The sequence below is a fragment of the Chiloscyllium plagiosum genome, chromosome 25 (assembly GCF_004010195.1).
Source record: "Chiloscyllium plagiosum isolate BGI_BamShark_2017 chromosome 25, ASM401019v2, whole genome shotgun sequence".
In the NCBI taxonomy this organism is placed as follows: domain Eukaryota; kingdom Metazoa; phylum Chordata; class Chondrichthyes; order Orectolobiformes; family Hemiscylliidae; genus Chiloscyllium; species Chiloscyllium plagiosum.
In genome coordinates, this window is record NC_057734.1 from 14,710,501 (window position 1) to 14,728,293 (window position 17,793).

The following is a 17,793-nucleotide window of genomic DNA, read 5'->3' on the forward strand; positions in this document are numbered from 1 at the left end:
GTCCACCTTGTTAACCCATTAACCTTGCCTCCAGCACACTATTGTTAACTGCAAGTTCTTATCTGATCTGAGCCATGCTCAGCTGAACCTTCTGTTTCACAAAACTCAAAACTTAACTCTTTCCCTGCCTGCTTATACCAGATATACATTCTCAACCTGACAAGTATAGTGTGCCATGGAATGGAGCAATTTTAGAAGACATAGTGGTCCCATTTGGGGGGCGCGGGGGCTAGTAAGTATGGGTGTAATAACTATGGCTTCCGTGGACGGAACCTTTGGTGGAGGTGCAGTGAGTGGAGTAATGTAATATAGCACTGTGTGGTGTAATTTAATTTTAGTGAATGGTCATTTATTTTGTTTAATTTGAGTTTATGCTGAGTCGGGCTAAGTTAATTAAATGAGACAACTGTATCTTGAACAGTAGGCAGCTTATTGTTAATGTTACTGTAATAATATAATAGTACGATATTATAGCTACTTTTCTGTACTTTTGTACTTTGATAACTTTTGGGGTTTTTTTGTAAAAAGAGTGAAGAAAATTTTCAATAAATATATACATAAAAAAACACAAGCTTACTCATATATAATGTCCTGAAGAAGGGCTCATGCCTGGAATGTCAATTCTCCTGCTCCTTGGATGCTGCCTGATCTGCTGCGCTTTTCCAGCAACACATTTTCAGCTTTACTCATATATAATATATACATTAAAAAGACACAAGCTTACTCATATATAATATATACATTTTAAAAAACCACAAGCTTACTCAATTAAGCGCATGCCAGGGCAAAGCTCAGGTAAGTCCAATAGCTCTCAAGAGTATCATATAAAAGGAATGACAGGCATAGGTCAAGAAAATGGAAATGTTCTATAAATGCAACCACTGGCTGATTAGAGAAGCACAAAAACAGCCTGATATACCATACTTTCTTGTAGAAGCTATTGTAAAATCACTTAAGAAGATGTTTAAGACAGGTGCAAGCACTTTTTCATCTATCAGTCATTGTATCTCAGTTTTCAAACGTAAGACTGATGCACTAATGATCAACTAATTTGCATTATAATCTAGTCAAAGTGCAGATGCGATTAAACATAATATGCTAGTGTTGAAAACATTTTAAGTCACAATGCATCTCAGTATAAAAATAGACCCTTCAGTCCAATCCGACCACAATTCCAAACTATGCTAGTCCCACATGCCTGTGCTTGGCCCATACCCCTCCAAACATTTCTTATTCTTGTACTTTTTAAAATATCTTTTTAAATGTTGCAACTGTACCCGCATCCACCACTTCCTCTGGAAATTTACTAAACATAAACCATTCTGCAAAATAAAAAAAATTGCCTCTCATATCTTTAAATATTTCTCCTCTGTAAAGCCAGGTTGGAAACAACCTCTATATCCATTGTTACAGCAAGAGCTTTTACTCTCAGATCGAAGTGTGATAGTTAGTTATTAGTTCTATGCCTAAAAAAGGACAAACTAGGATCTAGTCTAAAAGGTACAGCAGCCCCTTGTGGAAGTGAATTTAAGTTCCAAATTTAATGGAATAAATCTCTCGAACTGCAGATATTTCAACAAAACGTGCAAATAAAATGAACAGCCCATCATGAAACAACTAATATCACATCAAATCAAAAAGGCAGCACTAAAAATTTGCTCTTTGCCATTCAATCACCTCTTAACTAAATTTAACATTGAGTGATCTCTCTCCCAAATGGGAATTATTCATATTTGAAGCCATAAATACAAAAAGTCTTGACCAGTCCCAATTTGGAATCCAAATAGGTGTATGGATAATCAGTTGACAAAAATCAAGAGAAATCCTATTTGCTTTTATATCCTTTAAGCATGCAACTGCTGCATCTTTACCACTGCCCCACTAGAACTCACTTAGAACAGACCAAGGGTCAAACCTGGAATCATCTTCAATTTTATGGATAAATCATTCAATGGATAGACACTTACTACATTTAAGAAATTATATAATGCATGACAACACATATTTCATTCCACTCAACGTACGGCATTATTGCAAGTTGGACCTTTGCATTATAGCTGGAAATGAGTTGCTGGAAAAGCGCAGGTCAGGCAGCATCCAGGGAACAGGAGAATCGACGTTTCGGGCATAAGCCCTTCTAAAGCCGAACATTCATTAATATTTCAACAGTTGTATTGATGGACAATCTCATGGTGCCAATGTATTAAAGCAGCCAACTTTTAAATCTTGTAAATGATGGCTAACTAGGGCACCCTAATGAACCAGCTACCATTTCTAATCAAGGAAAAGCTAAATCTTTCATCAGACTGACGTGCATGGAAATCTTTCATCATTCAAAGATGCCATTGAATGGAAGTACAGCTAATAATTGCAATATTTTTACTTCGCAATTCATTCCTGGTATGCAGATATTACAGTGAATGCCAGCACTCAAATGAGAATTGCCCATTCTCAATTGCCCTCAAGGTGGTGTTGATTTATGCTTTCTTGAACAATAGTAGTCCTTACTAGATGTGAAAAATGTCAACCAGCCATGCCCCTATTGAATGGTGGAGCAGGCTTGAGGGGCAAAATTTTCTACTCCTGTTCCTCTTACTTGTGCTATGGTCTCTCAGATTAAGGGGCTACGGTGAAAAAGATGGTTTAGACTTCAAATAAACCTGTTGGACTGTACATCACATCATCCTCCGCCATTTCCGCCACCTATAAACAGACCTCACCACCGGATATATTTCCCTCCCCACCTCTAAATGAGTTCTGGAGAAACCATTCTCTCCACAACTCCTTTGATAGGTCTACGCACCCCCACCAACCCAACCTCCATTCCTGGCACCTTTCCCTCCCACTGCAAGAAGTGCAAAATGTGCGGCCACACCTCCTCCCTTACTTCCATCCCAGGCACCAAAGGATCCTTCCATATCCAACAGATTTACCTATACTTCCATACGTATCATTCACTGCGCCCATTCCTCTTAATGAGGTCTCCTCTACACTGGGGAGACAGGACGCCAACTTGCAGAATGTTTCAGAGATCTCTGGCTCATGCACTAAACAATCCCACTGCCTGGTGGCCGAACATTAACTCTCCTTCCCACTCCACCAGTGACATGCAAGTCCTGGGTCTCCTCCACCACCAAACCCTAACTATCCAATGGCTGGAGAGAGAACACATCTTCTACCTTAGACCCTCCAACCACATGGGATCACCAGTTTCCTCATGTCCCCTCCCCCCACCTTATCCCAGATCCAACATTCCAACCTCAGCACCATCCTTTTGAACTGTCCTATTGGTACATCATCTTCTTTCCCCACCTATCTGTTCCATCCTCATCTCCAACCTATCACCTTCAAGGCCACCTTCCCCTACCTATCACATTCCCAACAACCTTCCCCCAAGCCCCACCACCCTCCCATTTATCTTTCAGCCCCCTTGGGCCACAAACCTCATTCCTGATTAAGAACTTATGCTCAAAACATCGATTCTCCTGCTCCTCGGATGCTGCCTGAATGGTTGTGCTTTTCTAGCATCTGGCGTTGTGTGACTTCTGACTTTGTCCACCCCAGTCCAACACCAGCACCTCCACATCATGGCTAGTGTATAGGAACACGGTGCTATCAGGTTGGGACTTCTAAGATTGCAACCCAGTAACCAGGACAAAACTGTGATTTATTTTCAAAGTCAGAAAGGTGTGCAACTTGGAAAGAAACTTCTAGTACCCAAGTGTCTTCTGCCTTCATCTAAATACATGGCAGGAATCACAGGTTTAGAATATGCTGTCGAATCAGCCTTGGCCAGATGATAAACTGCATCTGGTAGATGCAATAGAGGAGCCGGTGTCAGACTGGGGTGGACAAAGATAAAAACCACACCACCAGGTTATAGTCCAACAGGTGTATTTGGAAGCACTAGCTTTCGAAGTGCTGCTCCTTCAGGTAGCTGTGGGACTGGATCATAAGGCAGAATTTATAGCAAAAGATTACAGTGTCATGTAACTGAAATGATATATTGAACAAACCTAGATTGCTGTTAAGTCTTTCATCTTTTAGAATGGGTTGCAGATTTCGGTTCATTAATATGTATATCCCAGAACTATGTTTAAGTCACACTCTTGAGATAACTTAAGGTTTTATATTTTAAAAAAATGGCATCTCAGCTCAGACAATGCATTAAAGTGTACGGTTAGAGTCTGTCTGTACCCCAATCTTGAGTCAGACTGGTCCTATTTCCAAAGTAGGAATTTATAAAATATTACTTGGATTGACTGTATTAACTGCCTGGAGGTTGTATGTTTTTTGAGCAAAATAGAATGTATCTGCAAATTAACTCCAGAGCAGGGGAGTAAGGGGAATGCATGCTTGGTAAAGTGTGCGCATGTGAATGTGATAGAGTATAAGCCTGTGAGAGGGTGTGTGCATGGGTGAGAGTGGAGGGAGTGTACGTGTGTGTATATGAGAGAGAGCGCATGTCTATGAGAATGGGTTTGTGTGAGTGAGTGAGTGTGTATGAGAGTGTGTATCGTGTAGTGGGGTCACCTGTAAGGTCACCCTCATGGGTTATGAGCGTGGCTATCAGCCTCTGCTCAGCCACTCTGCGTTGTTGTGTATCCCAAACTCCACGTTGGATGACAGTCACCCAAAGATCAAAGGCCAAATAAATGTTCCCCCAACTGAGAGGGAACATCCCAGTCTAGCAATTGTTGTGCAGTGTCCATTCATCCATTGTCATAGCATCTGCTTGGTCTCGCCAATGTACCATGCTTCAGGGCATCCTTGCTTGTAGCGCATGAAATAGGCAACGTGGGCAGAATCAAGAGTACCTGCCACGTACATGGTGGGTGGTGTCCCCACATGTAATGGTGGTATCCTTATCGACACTCTGACATGTCTTGCAGTGGTTACCATGACATGGTTGCACAGTGTTGTGCCGATGTTGTCCTGAAGGCTGGGCAGTTTGCTGCGAACAATCATTTAAGGTTTGGCAGTTGTTTAAAGCGAGAAGTGGAGGCATAGGGGAAGTCTTGGTAGGTGATAATCCTCATCAATAATGTGTTGCAGGCCACAAAGAACATGGCGTGGTTTCTCCTCTCCCAGGAAGTACTGGACAACAAAGTCTACCTTATCATATACATCCCGTGTCTGTCTCCTGAGGTGATCATTATGATTTCTCAGTGCGCCACATCAGAACTGGTAATCGAGGAGTTGAGCATAATACCCTATTCTTATGAGGGCATCCTTGAGCACCTTCAGGTGTCCATTGCATTCTTCCTCACCTGAATAGATCCTGTGTATGCATAGGGCTTATCTGCAGGGCATGGCTGCTTTAATATGTCTGGGGTGGAAGCTAGAGAACTGCAGGTTATCCACAGGTTTGCGGTAGAGTGAAGTGCTGAGGTGCTCGTCCTTGACAGAAATACGTATGCCCAAGAATGAGACAGATACTAAAGTGTAGTCCATGGTAAATCTGATGGTGGGACGAAGCTTGTTGATATCACTGTGCAGTTGTTTCAGTGCCTCCTCGCCATAGGTCCTGAGGAATAAAATGTTGATAATATAACTGGTATATAGTGTTGGTTGGAGTTCCTGTGCAGCAAAGAAGTCTTGTTTGAACTTGTGCATGAAAATGTTGGCATATTAGTGTGTAAATTTGGTCCCCATGGCTGTTCCACGTGTCTGGATGAAGAACTGGTTGTCAAAAGGTGAAAATGATATGGTTGAGGATGAAGCGGATGAGTTGTAGGATGGTGCTTGGAGTTTGGAAGTTGCTGGTATTGAGTACTGAGGCTGTTGCAGTGATGCCGTCATGCTGGTGTGGAGTGCTGAAACGTCCATTGTGACAAGCAATGTTCTGGCAGATGATGCAGCCACCGCGCACTAGAAATATTGGAGAGTCTACAGCTTGGTACATTACAAGTTGATCAGTGGTTTCCTTTTTGTCGAGCTTCCATCTGTACATGAAGTGTATGCTTTCTCTTCCTTCCCCACCACTTTACCATTCATCTAATGACCCACTAGATGAGTGCCACACATTACAACAGTAACATTATATAGAATTTCATGATGTCAATAACTTCCTTTCCCCATACGAAAACAGGGCACAAGTACATCCCGGAGCAATGTACTAATCTCTTAAAGAAGCTGCAAAACTTTGACCACGATCTCAAGCAAAAGGGTTATGATCAGATACTTGTCACAGAAGAAAAACATAAGAAAAGCATATGGCATTACTTGTGTTTATGGAGGAACAGAATATGAAAACAAAACAATCATGCTTGAACTTTCAAATTCGATGGGCAGGCATCAGCTGCAATATTACGGATAGGTCTGAGCTCCATATTGGAAAGATGTAAAGGTGTTAATAAAAGACAGGATTTAATCAGGTGGTTACTAGAGATGAGGAATTTAATTTAGGAGAGGATGGAAAAGTTAGGACTCTTGTCCCTTGAACTGAAAATGTTTAGAAGTAACCTAATGGAGATTTAAGGTAACAAAAAGGTTTTGATAGAATAGATGAGAAAACTACTTCCACTAAGTGGACAAATAAATAAGCCATGGATTCAAAATCATGGACACAAGATCTAAAGAGGAGGTGATGATTATTTTTCCATCAATATGGAACATTTTACTTGAAAAGGTGGTGGAACCCAAATTCTGTCAGGAAAAATAATATACTGTATATACTCGTATATAGGTGGAGTTTTGAAGACTTTTTTTAAAGCTGTAATTAGAGGTTGACTTATACACGAGGTATTGTTTTTGAGGGGATGACATTCATGTTTGGCATGTATCAAAAAAATGGAGAAACAACAACCAGAATTCTACATGAAATAATGAACAAAAGGAAAAATTATGGTCATTATTGAATGTAGAAAATAACTGTCTCCATTTTGCCTGTTCTGGTAGAATGGTACTGTTGTAACGTGTTCCAGTTACCAGTAAAGTGCATGCATGTCTACACATATGTACAAAAGTTAATAGGCATACCAGCAGGTGGTCAGGCCATCTACTGGGGGTATTTGCATGTACAAGTCAAACATATGTATGTAAATATCAGAAATAAATATATACACACAGTATATATAGTTATCAACACTCAATTCCACGATTTGAAACTCTCGTTGCGCAAATATATTCTGGTGTGCATAACGCAAGCATTGTATTTGAATCAAAAATGTGCAAACCATGCCCTTTAAGGCTGCATATATGGTCAGGAAAAGATCCCTGAAAAACTATGGTTGATTTATACATGAGGTATATGAAAAATACTAGACTTTTTGGCCAAAAGAAGAGGTTGATTTATACATGAGATTGACCTATACAGGAGAATATATGGTATTAACTGCACATTATTCCAGGATTATGTTTGAATGTAAAGAAAACCTCCAGTTTCTTTTCTCTACTGCAAGCCATCTTAAATCACAATTGCCATGCAAGGAGCTCATGAATTTCATTGTCACAGCGATCAAGACAATCCAATAGCAGCCAGATCTCTCCCTCCCTTCCATTAACTCAACTGGTCTAATATTTTGATGCTCATTCAAGCTTAACCCTTGAACTCACATCTCTCCTATCCCTGAAGTGACCGTGTCCACAGGATCCATCTCCAGCTCCTACTAATCAAGTAAGATTCCCTCCTAGGTCCCAATGTAACCCAATATTGTAAATGCTTCTCTTTTTAGGTTAAAAATCACAACACCAGGTTATAGTCCAACAGGTTTAATTGGAAGCACACTAGCTTTCGGAGCGACGCTCCTTCATCAGGTGATTGAAGGAGCGTCGCTCCGAAAGCTAGTGGGCTTCCAATTAAACATGTTGGACTATAACCTGGTGTTGTGAGATTTTTAACTTTGTACACCCCAGTCCAACACCGGCATCTCCAAATCATCTCTTTTTAGGTTTTGCCTCTTTCCTTTAAATTTGCTTGCCTTTATTCTCTCCTCAGGGAGAAAGTGAGGACTGCAGATGCTGGAGATCAGAGCTGAAAATGTGTTGCTGGAAAAGCGCAGCCGGTCAGGTAGCATCCAAGGAGGAGAATCGACGTTTCGGGCATGCGCCTGAAGAAGGGCTCATGCCCGAAACGTCGATTCTCCTGCTCCTTGGATGCTGCCTGACCTGCTGCGCTTTTCCAGCAACACATTTTCAGCTTTATTCTCTCCTCAAACAACTAAACCTTGACCTTTGTGACCTTATGAAGTGTTGCCCCATCTCTAATCTCTCTTTCCTCTACAAAGTCATTGAACCTGATGTCACTTCCAAATTTAGTTTCCATCTTCTCCAGAAACACGTTTGAATCAATCCAAACAAGTTTCCACTCCACAGTATTGAAAATCTCACACATCACCGTGATATCCTATGTCTGTGACAAAGATAAATTTTCCCTCTTCAACCTATCTACAGTCTTTTCGGCACAGTTGACTAAACCATCCTTCTCTTCCAATGCTTTTCCATCACCATCTGCCAGATAGGAAAGGCCATACCATCTTCCATCCTTATCTAATCATATCCAGGGAATCACTTGCAATGGTTTTTCTTCCCATCTCCCGATTAACCCTGCCATTCTAAAGAATTTGTTCAGTGCTTTCTCCTGTTTCTAATCCACATGATGCCCCTTAACATCTTAAAAAGTACATTAATTTTCACATCCAGTTCTGTCTTATCACCATCCTCTTAACTCCTCCACTTTTACTGTATTATTAGAAAACGAACCCAAATTCCAGTACTGGATGAGTGAAAATGGTCAGTTAAACACTAAGAGTGAAGTCATTACTTACGGTCCCTCATCTTAACTCCACTCATTAGCTGCCAACTCTCTTCCCCTCCCTGGCAACAGTTTGAGGTTAATATGTATGATTGCAACCTTACTGAGACATTTGACCATGCAATCAGGTTTTAATCTTGTATTCATACTAACCAAGACTGCCTATTTTCATCTCCATGACTTCACCTACTGCTGAGATTCTCATTCATATCAGTTACCTCTAGACGTTCAAAGCACTCACAGCTGATGACTTAAATTCTCCATTTGTAATCTAGCCATCTAAACCTCTATCACAAATGACAGAAAATTGATGGAATAGCTCAGATCTGGCAGCATCAATAGAAAGAAATCAGAGTTAACATTTTGGGTCCAGTAATCCTTCTTCAGTTGACTGATTTCTCTCAGCCAAACCAGTAGCAGCTCTTCCAGTAATTTCGGTTTTTGTTTGATTTCCAGCATTCACAATTTTTTTTTAAATCAAAAACTCTATTGCTGGTGTCTACAACCAGTGCTTGCTGACCTATGTTAACTCTGTTCAAAAAAACCTTGTCATTTTCCTTGTTTCCAAATTCCTCCACGGACTAGTTCCTTCACTTTTTAAAAAAATTATTCACTCGTGGACTGTGGGCATTGCTACTGGCCAGCATTCATTGCCCATCCCAAGTTGCCCCAAGAAGGTGGCAGTGAACTGTCCTCTTGAATTGCTGCAGCCCACATGTTTTAGGTTGACCCACAATGCCCAGGATTGGCACTCCAGGATTTTGACTCTGACAGTGAAGGAATGACAAGATATTCCCAGTTAGGATGGTAAGTGACTTGGAGAGGAATTTGAAGGTGGTCTTCCCATGTATCTGCTACTCTTGTCCTTCTAGATTGAAATGGTTATGGTTTTTGGAAGGATCTTTGGTGATTTTCTGCAGTGTATCGTGAAGATAGTACATACTACTGAGTGCCAGTAGTGGAGAGAATAGATGCTTGTGGATTTGGTGCCAGTCACGCAAACTGCTTGGTCCTGGATGGTGTCAAGCTTGAGTGTTGTTGGAGCTGTAACTACCCAGGCAAGTGTGGAGTTTTCCATCAAATTCCTGATGTGTGTGTCTTACAGATAGCGGACAAGCTTTGGGGAGACAGGTAGTCAGTTACTCGCCACAGCATTCCTAGCCTCTGACCTGCTCTTGTCGCCACTGTGTTAATGTGGAGAGTCCAGTTCAGTTTCTGTTCAATGGTAACACTCAGGATGATAGTGGGGGATTCAGTGATGGCAACACCACTGAATGTCACGGGGCAGTAGTTAGACTGCCTCTTATTGGTAATGGTCATTGCTTAGGGCTTTTGTGTGATGTAAATGTTACTTGCCATTTGTAAGCCCAAGGCTGGGAATTATAGAGTCAGAGATATACAGCATGGAAACACACCCTTTGGATATTTTTGGTGTACCTGAAGATAGTTGGATCTAATACACTATCCATCTCCTTAGAGATATCCTGGAGTTTAAATGACTGACTTCCACAACCATCCTCCTGTGTGCCAGGTATTAATCAAACAAGCCAATATTTTGCCCCTTGATAACCAATGATTCCAATTTTGCTGGAGCCTTTGATGCCGCACTCTGTTGAATGCAGCCTTGATGTCATCAGCTGTCACTCTCACCTCACTTCTGGAAATCAGCTCTTTTGTCCGCATTTGAACCAAGGCTGTAATAAGGTCTGGAGCTAGGTGGCACTATCAGAACCAAAACTGGGCTTCACTGAATAGGTGCTGCTTGATACCACTAGTGATGACAACTACCATCACTTTACTGATGATCAAGAGTAGACTGATGGGATATTAATTGGTTGCATTGGACTTGACCTGCTTTTTATGTACAGGGCATAGCTGGGCAATTTTCCACATTAAGTAGATGCCAGTATTATAATCTACTTATTACAATAGCAAGTGGATGGAATTACAGGAAGAAGTTGGGTTGGGGAGTAGCAAGTTCGAGGTCACGAGTCTTCAGTACTATTGCTGGAATATTGGCGTGGCCCATAGCCTCTACAGTTTCTAGTGCCTCCAACCTTGTTTTGCTGTCATCTGGAGTGAACAGAATTTGAAGACTGGTATCTATAATGCTTAGGATCACTGAAGGAGACAAAAATGGATCATCCACTTGGCACTTCTGGCTGAAGACTGTTGCGAATGCTTTAGCCTTATCTTTTGCACTGATGTATTGGGCTCTTCCATTATTAAGGATGGGGATATTTCTGGAACCACCTCCTCCAGTGAGTTGTTTGCCTCTCTGATCTTCTCTAGAACCACTATATTCAGATAGAATATATAATTCAGAAAAAAGTATGACTTCTTGAGCATCTCCAGTTTTAATTGCTCCATTAATGGGATCAAATTCCTGGGAGTTTCTTCAGGGTTCCTTTCTTATTCTCACTAACTCTTATTACATGAAACAATCACTTAACAGAATCTTTTGTTGTTGTTTGTGTTATAGCACTTCCTGCAGGTAGGCAAGATTACACAAATATCAAGTGAAAAGACTCAGTAAATTGTAACAGCTCATCTGATTTCAAGACAAAGCCCAATCAGATCAAAACAGCATGTTAAATATGAACCAATGCAAGAATAAAAGCTTCTTTTCCAAAGGAATACAATTACTTGGCAACATATGGCTTATGCAATAATGTTTCAAACAAAATCAGAACAGAGAAACATGGAAAAAGTGGGTACTGTTACAACCAAGATGGGAAGAGTGCACTTTTGTTCTCTAGTCCCACGACTCCATGATTTTACTCAGTTCCTAATATGGTCAACTGTATCCCTTCTTTATTATTAGGACCATATATATTTGTATTTGGAGAATGTTGTACAGTAAAACCAATTTTATTTTTAAAAAGAAATGTGGAACTTTGTGATATTCACTTATTTAATTATGCAAGAGCATATAATTTCTAGAGAAACTGGATCAAAACTTTTCAAACTTGAGCTGGCACCAAGTGTTGTTGGATTAAAACTGCCCGGCAACAAAATCTGGAAGAGTGTTGAGTTGGAGTTCATCATAGAACTGAGAAGACAGCAGTTACACTCAGACCTCTAAACACCTGAAAACCAATCTTTCTTGCCTGGATCAAAAGAAAACTAGCAGTAAAAGACACTGACTAGAGCTTCCAATTCATGCAACAACTTAGGTACAAATGACCAGCCAACGAATATCGTACAGTTGATGTTGCGCTATAATTGCCAACAAACTGAGAAAGTCACCTCATTCTGCTGATTGCAGTTGGATTCTCGATCTACAGAATTTGTTTTTTGACTACATTTTCCACACAACTGTCTTGTTTCCCCTCTTTATGTATGAATGTGCTGGGATTTTTAAAGAGGGTATCTTTTAAATTTGCATATTAGTAACTAATTATTTGGTTTTGCCAATCATTACGAATTAATCCTTGAGCAAGACGTTAGTTTTTATTTCTTGTTTATTGACGCAACCTAGTGAGAATTTTTCCTGGTTGGTGGTCAGTCAGGTTAAGTTAACCATTTTAGTAATTAAACTGGTCATTTATGCTTTTGCGACAGCTCATGGAATAGCAGGACCTGATTTTCAGCAATATTTCCATCTGTTATCGCACCAAGTTAAACTAAAAATTTTCTTTTAAAATCTATTGTTAATAACCACAAAATTGATTTATTATGGCACAACATTTATTCCAATAGAGTTGGAACGTTCAGATCTGGCATACGTAGACAGGCCACAAGACACATCCAGTTGTTTCTAGGATCTTGGCAGATGCAACTCGCTCAGGAAACAATATTGAGAAGTCTTCCAGTCACAACAGATGACATTCAGGTTTCACATTGAATTCGCAATGATGTGGCTTCAGAAACAAGAGAGATGAGCTTTGCAGGCTAGTCTTCAGTAGATTTCCCCAAATAAAAATTAAGACAAACTCCAACTACCTGCAGAACACTCTTCAAACAAGACAGTTGGGACACACATAAAATGACTTCCAGAAAATGATTTCAACAATTTGCTGAAATTATGCGGTTCCAAGAAATGCTCATTCAAAAGTTTCAATATGTAGCTTCACTGATCCTTTACAAAACAAAATATCCAGGTATGTCCAAAGAATTTGAAATAAATCTATTTTCTCAATTCTTCAAAATGAAAGCCCTCAAAACTATTAAACATAAAGCCTTCATAGCATTAACAGCAATTTTAAAGTTTCCATACAACCAAAAGTGGCAAATACTTTGAAGTTAACATTAGACTTCCTTTTGGTTATTTTCTATTACTAGGAGAAAGTGAGGACTGCAGATGCTGGAGATCAGAGCTGAAAAATGTGTTGCTGGAAAAGCGCAGCAGGTCAAGCAGCATCCAAGGAGCAGGAGAATCGACGTTTCGGGCATAAGTCCTGAAGAAGGGCTTATGCCCGAAACGTCGATTCTCCTGCTCCTTGGATGCTGCCTGGCCTGCTGCGCTTTTCCAGCAACACATTTTTCAGCTCTGATCTCCAGCATCTGCAGTCCTCACTCTCTCCTGGTTGATTTTAACCTACTGCAAATCCTCTTGCAAGGATGCCTTCCTTCAAGAAGCTCTCTTCCTCCCTCTACAAGGATTTCAGTGAGTACCTCTCTCACTGCAGCCCCCAGGTTTTAAATATCGATTCCTGAAGAAGGGCTTATGCCCGAAACGTCGATTCTTCTGCTCCTTGGATGCTGCCTGATCTGCTACACTTTTCCAGCAACACATTTTTCAGCTATTTTCTATTACTGCTAAGATTGTGGACCAATACATTTCTGCAAAGTCAAAGTCAACAAACAACTGCAGCATTTCAGTTTTATATTCAGGTAGCACATGCAAAACAGGATGAAGTCCATACAGTACAAAGGACATGACCATACTGGATCTGATTCACACTATGCCTGTGTAAAGGAGAAAAAGGTGTCGCCAATTAACTAAGGGTGCCTGCACTGCCATCTGGAAAAACCTACTTCCAATTTACAATAATAGACTGAGATTAGATTCATCTAAAGTTCCAATAGATGATTAAATGAAATAGCAATCAGATAATCATAAGCAGTTTTGGCAAGGTAAAATTAAATTAATCCGCATGATTTTCTTCTCATTTGTGACTGCCGCCTCAGGCCCCACTTACATGAGTTTAATATATAGTAACCTTCTGTCTGTTGCACACGTACCAAGGACAGGGCAGTGATTCCTCAGGGCCTGCTTTTTATCTCCTTTTTGGGTCTCTGTCTCCTTCATCCATTTTCTATTTTCTTTAAACCTTGTCATGGTCACACAGGATGTTGAAAGTTCGACTCAAGGTGGTCATCCCAATTCCAGAGAACATAGAATATTCCAATCAAAAGGAAGATTATTTAAGATAACTGTTTACCTTCTCCAATGACAGATTCCCTTACCTCCCATCCTTGCTGTTTCACCAATCATATTTCTGTATCTGGAGAATCAACAATAGCAGGGGGAGCATGTCACTGGAAAACAAGACCGACAATATTTGTGGCAGCACGGCTGGCTCAGTGGTTAGCACTGCTGCCTAGCAGCACCAGGGTCCCAGGTTCGATTCCAGCCTCGGGTGACTGCCTGTCTGTGTAGAGTTTGCACACTCCACCAGTGTCTGCTTGGGTTTCCTCAGGGTGCTCCAGTTTCCTCCCACAGTCCAAAGATGTGCAGGTCGGGTAAATTGCCCATAGTGTTAGGTGCATTAGTCAGAGGGAAATGGGTCTGGGCGGACTGGTAGGGAATCTAATCTAATCTAAGATATCAAGTTGACAGAATTTGTAAGTGGTGTAGCAACTCCTCTCTGATCTGTACCCCACATTTACTCACTACTCCACTAAATAAACTGGACATTGTTTTCCCACTCCTTTGTCTCTGATTCTCCAAACCCTTACTGGAGAAGTATGTATCGGACAGGAGTAATGTTTTTAAATTTATCACCATCTTTATTTTCTCTTGGGTTACTGGCTATGTTTCAGAAGCTAATTCACTAGTTATGCCTGTTCAATTTGTACTCTACTCCTTCAGTTGCCAGGCAGCAGGCTCTGGAATTCTCTTTTTACCTCTCTACTTCATTTTTCTCCCTTAAAACACTCCTTCAGCAGCTCCCACTTTAATCATGCTTTTGGTCATCTGACCAAATACTCCCACCATTTGGCTAGGTGTTTATACAGTATTCTGAAGCTAGAGTATTTTATTACCTTAAACAGTTACACTAATTGTTACTGACTGCCAAAATGTTCTGCGCTGGAAAATCTTATTCAGGTAGCAACATACACTATAACATCAGACTCCAAAGCAAAGTAATACCATCTCTAAACCAATATATTCTAATTATGTAGCTACTAAGAGACGTTCAGTTTTCAGTTATAATTTCTGATGACAGGTGTTACAACGCTCACAAGAAACAAAACCAATCCAGGTCTGATTATACCAAAACTAGAAATCGCTTCAGAAATTCAGCAGGTCAGACAGCATCTGTGGGGAAAAAAGCAGAGTTAACATTTTGAGTCCAATGAAGAGTCACCAGACTCAATATTGGCTCTGCTTTCTTCTTGGAAAAGCGCAGCAGGTCAGACAGCATCCAGGGAACAGGAGAATCGACGTTTCGGGCATAAGCCCTTCTTCAGGAATCAGGCTTATGCCCGAAACGTCGATTCTCCTGTTCCCTGGATGCTGTCTGACCTGCTGCGCTTTTCCAGCAACACATTTCCAGCTCTGATCTCCCTCATCTGCAGACCTCACTTTCTCCTCTGCTTTCTTCTTGCAGATCCTGCCAGATCTGCTGCCCTTCTCTAGCAATTTCTCTTTTTGTTTCATATCCCCAGTATCTGCAGTTCTTTATTTTATTTTAGGTATGATTATACTTTGGGGCAAAAATAGCAGTGCAATTCTTCATTAAAGGAATGCTCAGAATTTCTGAATGTATTACTTTTAAACTCAATGCTTTATGCAAGTATGCAAACGATTAACAAAATTCACTCATCACAAGAACCAGAATGATCAAACCCCAACAAATATGTGCAGCCAACAATTCTGAAATTCCATTTAACTAAATTCAGAACACAGGATATAGCAGAACCAAGGTAAAAATCAATTTAAATACCTTTTTTGTTCAAATTTTTTTTAATGGCAGCAAAGCTGAGATACCTTTCTTCTGACAACCTGCCAGCACTTACTATCCATGTTTACAAATGAAGAAAGAAAGGAATTTTGTGAAGAGTTTTATCAGAGAGCAATAGGCAGCACTGGGATTGTATGAAAGTTGGGGAAAAAAACACTTATGAAGGAAAGTGAGAGAAAAAAAATTCATGATGATGAATGGGCAAATATTTGTGTGCTGATCTGGAAATACAGAAAAGGCTTTCTTGTAAAAGTGAGCTCAAGGAACAAACACGGCAGACAAGTTTGACATAAACTCAGGGCGAACTCTAGTCAGTACTTTTTAAAATATTTATCAAAATTTATCGAGAGAATAATTTATCAGCCGCGATCATAAATGATGGATCAGGCGCAAAGGGGCAAATGGCTTACTCATGCTCCTAGTTTCTATGTTTCTGCAGAATGGATTTTTTTAAAAATCAAAACAGTAAATTCAAGCCCTTTTATATTAATGCACCCCTCACTATTTCCGATAGCATTGTTATTGAATGCTGATGACTTTGCCTGTAGCTGCCTAGGTCCTAATTAGCTCCAGAATGCCATCCACGTACCTCTCACTCTCTCCTCTCCTTCCTCAAAGTCTTTAAAACTACCTGTATGTGCAAGCATTTGGCAATCTGATCAAATACCTTGTGGCTCAGTGCAATCTTTAGTTTTATAATGCTTGGGATGATTCAAATTAAAGATGTCATATAAATAGCATTTATCACTGTTCTTCTAATTTGTCTGACTGCTTCACCCAAAGTGTTAAGCCAAGACGTGGCCTGACTGTGGATTCCCACGAACAACCATGCCTCATGTAAGTGGCATCCTTCAACAGAGTTGGTAAGTATGAGTTTATTCAACATACCAATTTGATTGTGTTCTCGAAGTCATACGCATACACACTTATTTGAATAGATAAACCCACTGCTGCACTTTCACATGCCAAGTTGAGTGTTGAAACAAATGAGAACAAGCTAACCAAAACTAAATAAGTAACGGACTGAAATTGAACATGCAATCTTTTGGATCTGAACAACTTCATTCGAAACCAATAGTACATTTGCCAACTGAGCATAAAGGAAAACATTCAACTCTTGGGACACTTAGGCAAACTGGTGTTACATTCAATATCAACTTTGACCCATAATTCTTCAGAAATGACACCGAAAACAACTATCTTTTCAGCAAGGAAGGTTGTTTAAATTCGCCAATTTCTTAGTATAAACTTGCTACTGACATTGCAAGTTATTTTCACACATAGAAAGTGTTTCCTCAGTAAATTCAAAATCAACTCTCCCAAATTAAAACATTAATCAATTAAAACATTATTCATATTCAACTGTACTTTTAACTGGGCATTTATCCCAGCTATAATTCTTGCTTCCTTCAGGGTTCAAATCAATCAATTCTCGTACCAAGTTGCTAATTTTATTTCCCTTTTATATACTATTTTCTGTCTCTTGTTGTCACTGTACTTTGCAAAGTCCTTTTCCATGTTTTTGGTTTTTGTGGCAAGATTCATAGAAATATTTTCACTTTTTTAATTCCCCGCTGTACTTCGTTATCTGACAACACAAACCTGAACACTACACTGGGCCAACAGTTCAACTCTGTGACATTTTGCTTTTATCTGAATATTGTAACCTACTTCTCGCAATCATATCGTGCTCGCGGTAAGACATGCGTCACCATGCAGATCGATCACTACTGTATACACAGTATTCGATTTTTGATGCCCATCTCAATCTTCCTCAAAACGACTCAAAAACGCAGAAATTTTAAAATGTCTTAGTCTTGCCAGTTTCCGATTATATAACACTCGCAGATTAAACCCCAATCCGAATCAACTGTTCTATTTCATTCATGTTTTATTGCTTCCCCT

At 40.2% G+C, this 17,793-nt stretch overlaps 1 protein-coding gene across 1 annotated transcript in view; it reads right to left on the bottom strand.

Moving 5' to 3' along the window:
• LOC122562401 (probable E3 ubiquitin-protein ligase HECTD4) overlaps positions 1-17,793 on the bottom strand; it is a 293,168-nt gene that overhangs the window by 273,995 nt on the left and 1,380 nt on the right. The gene's annotated exons all lie outside the window — the stretch shown is intronic.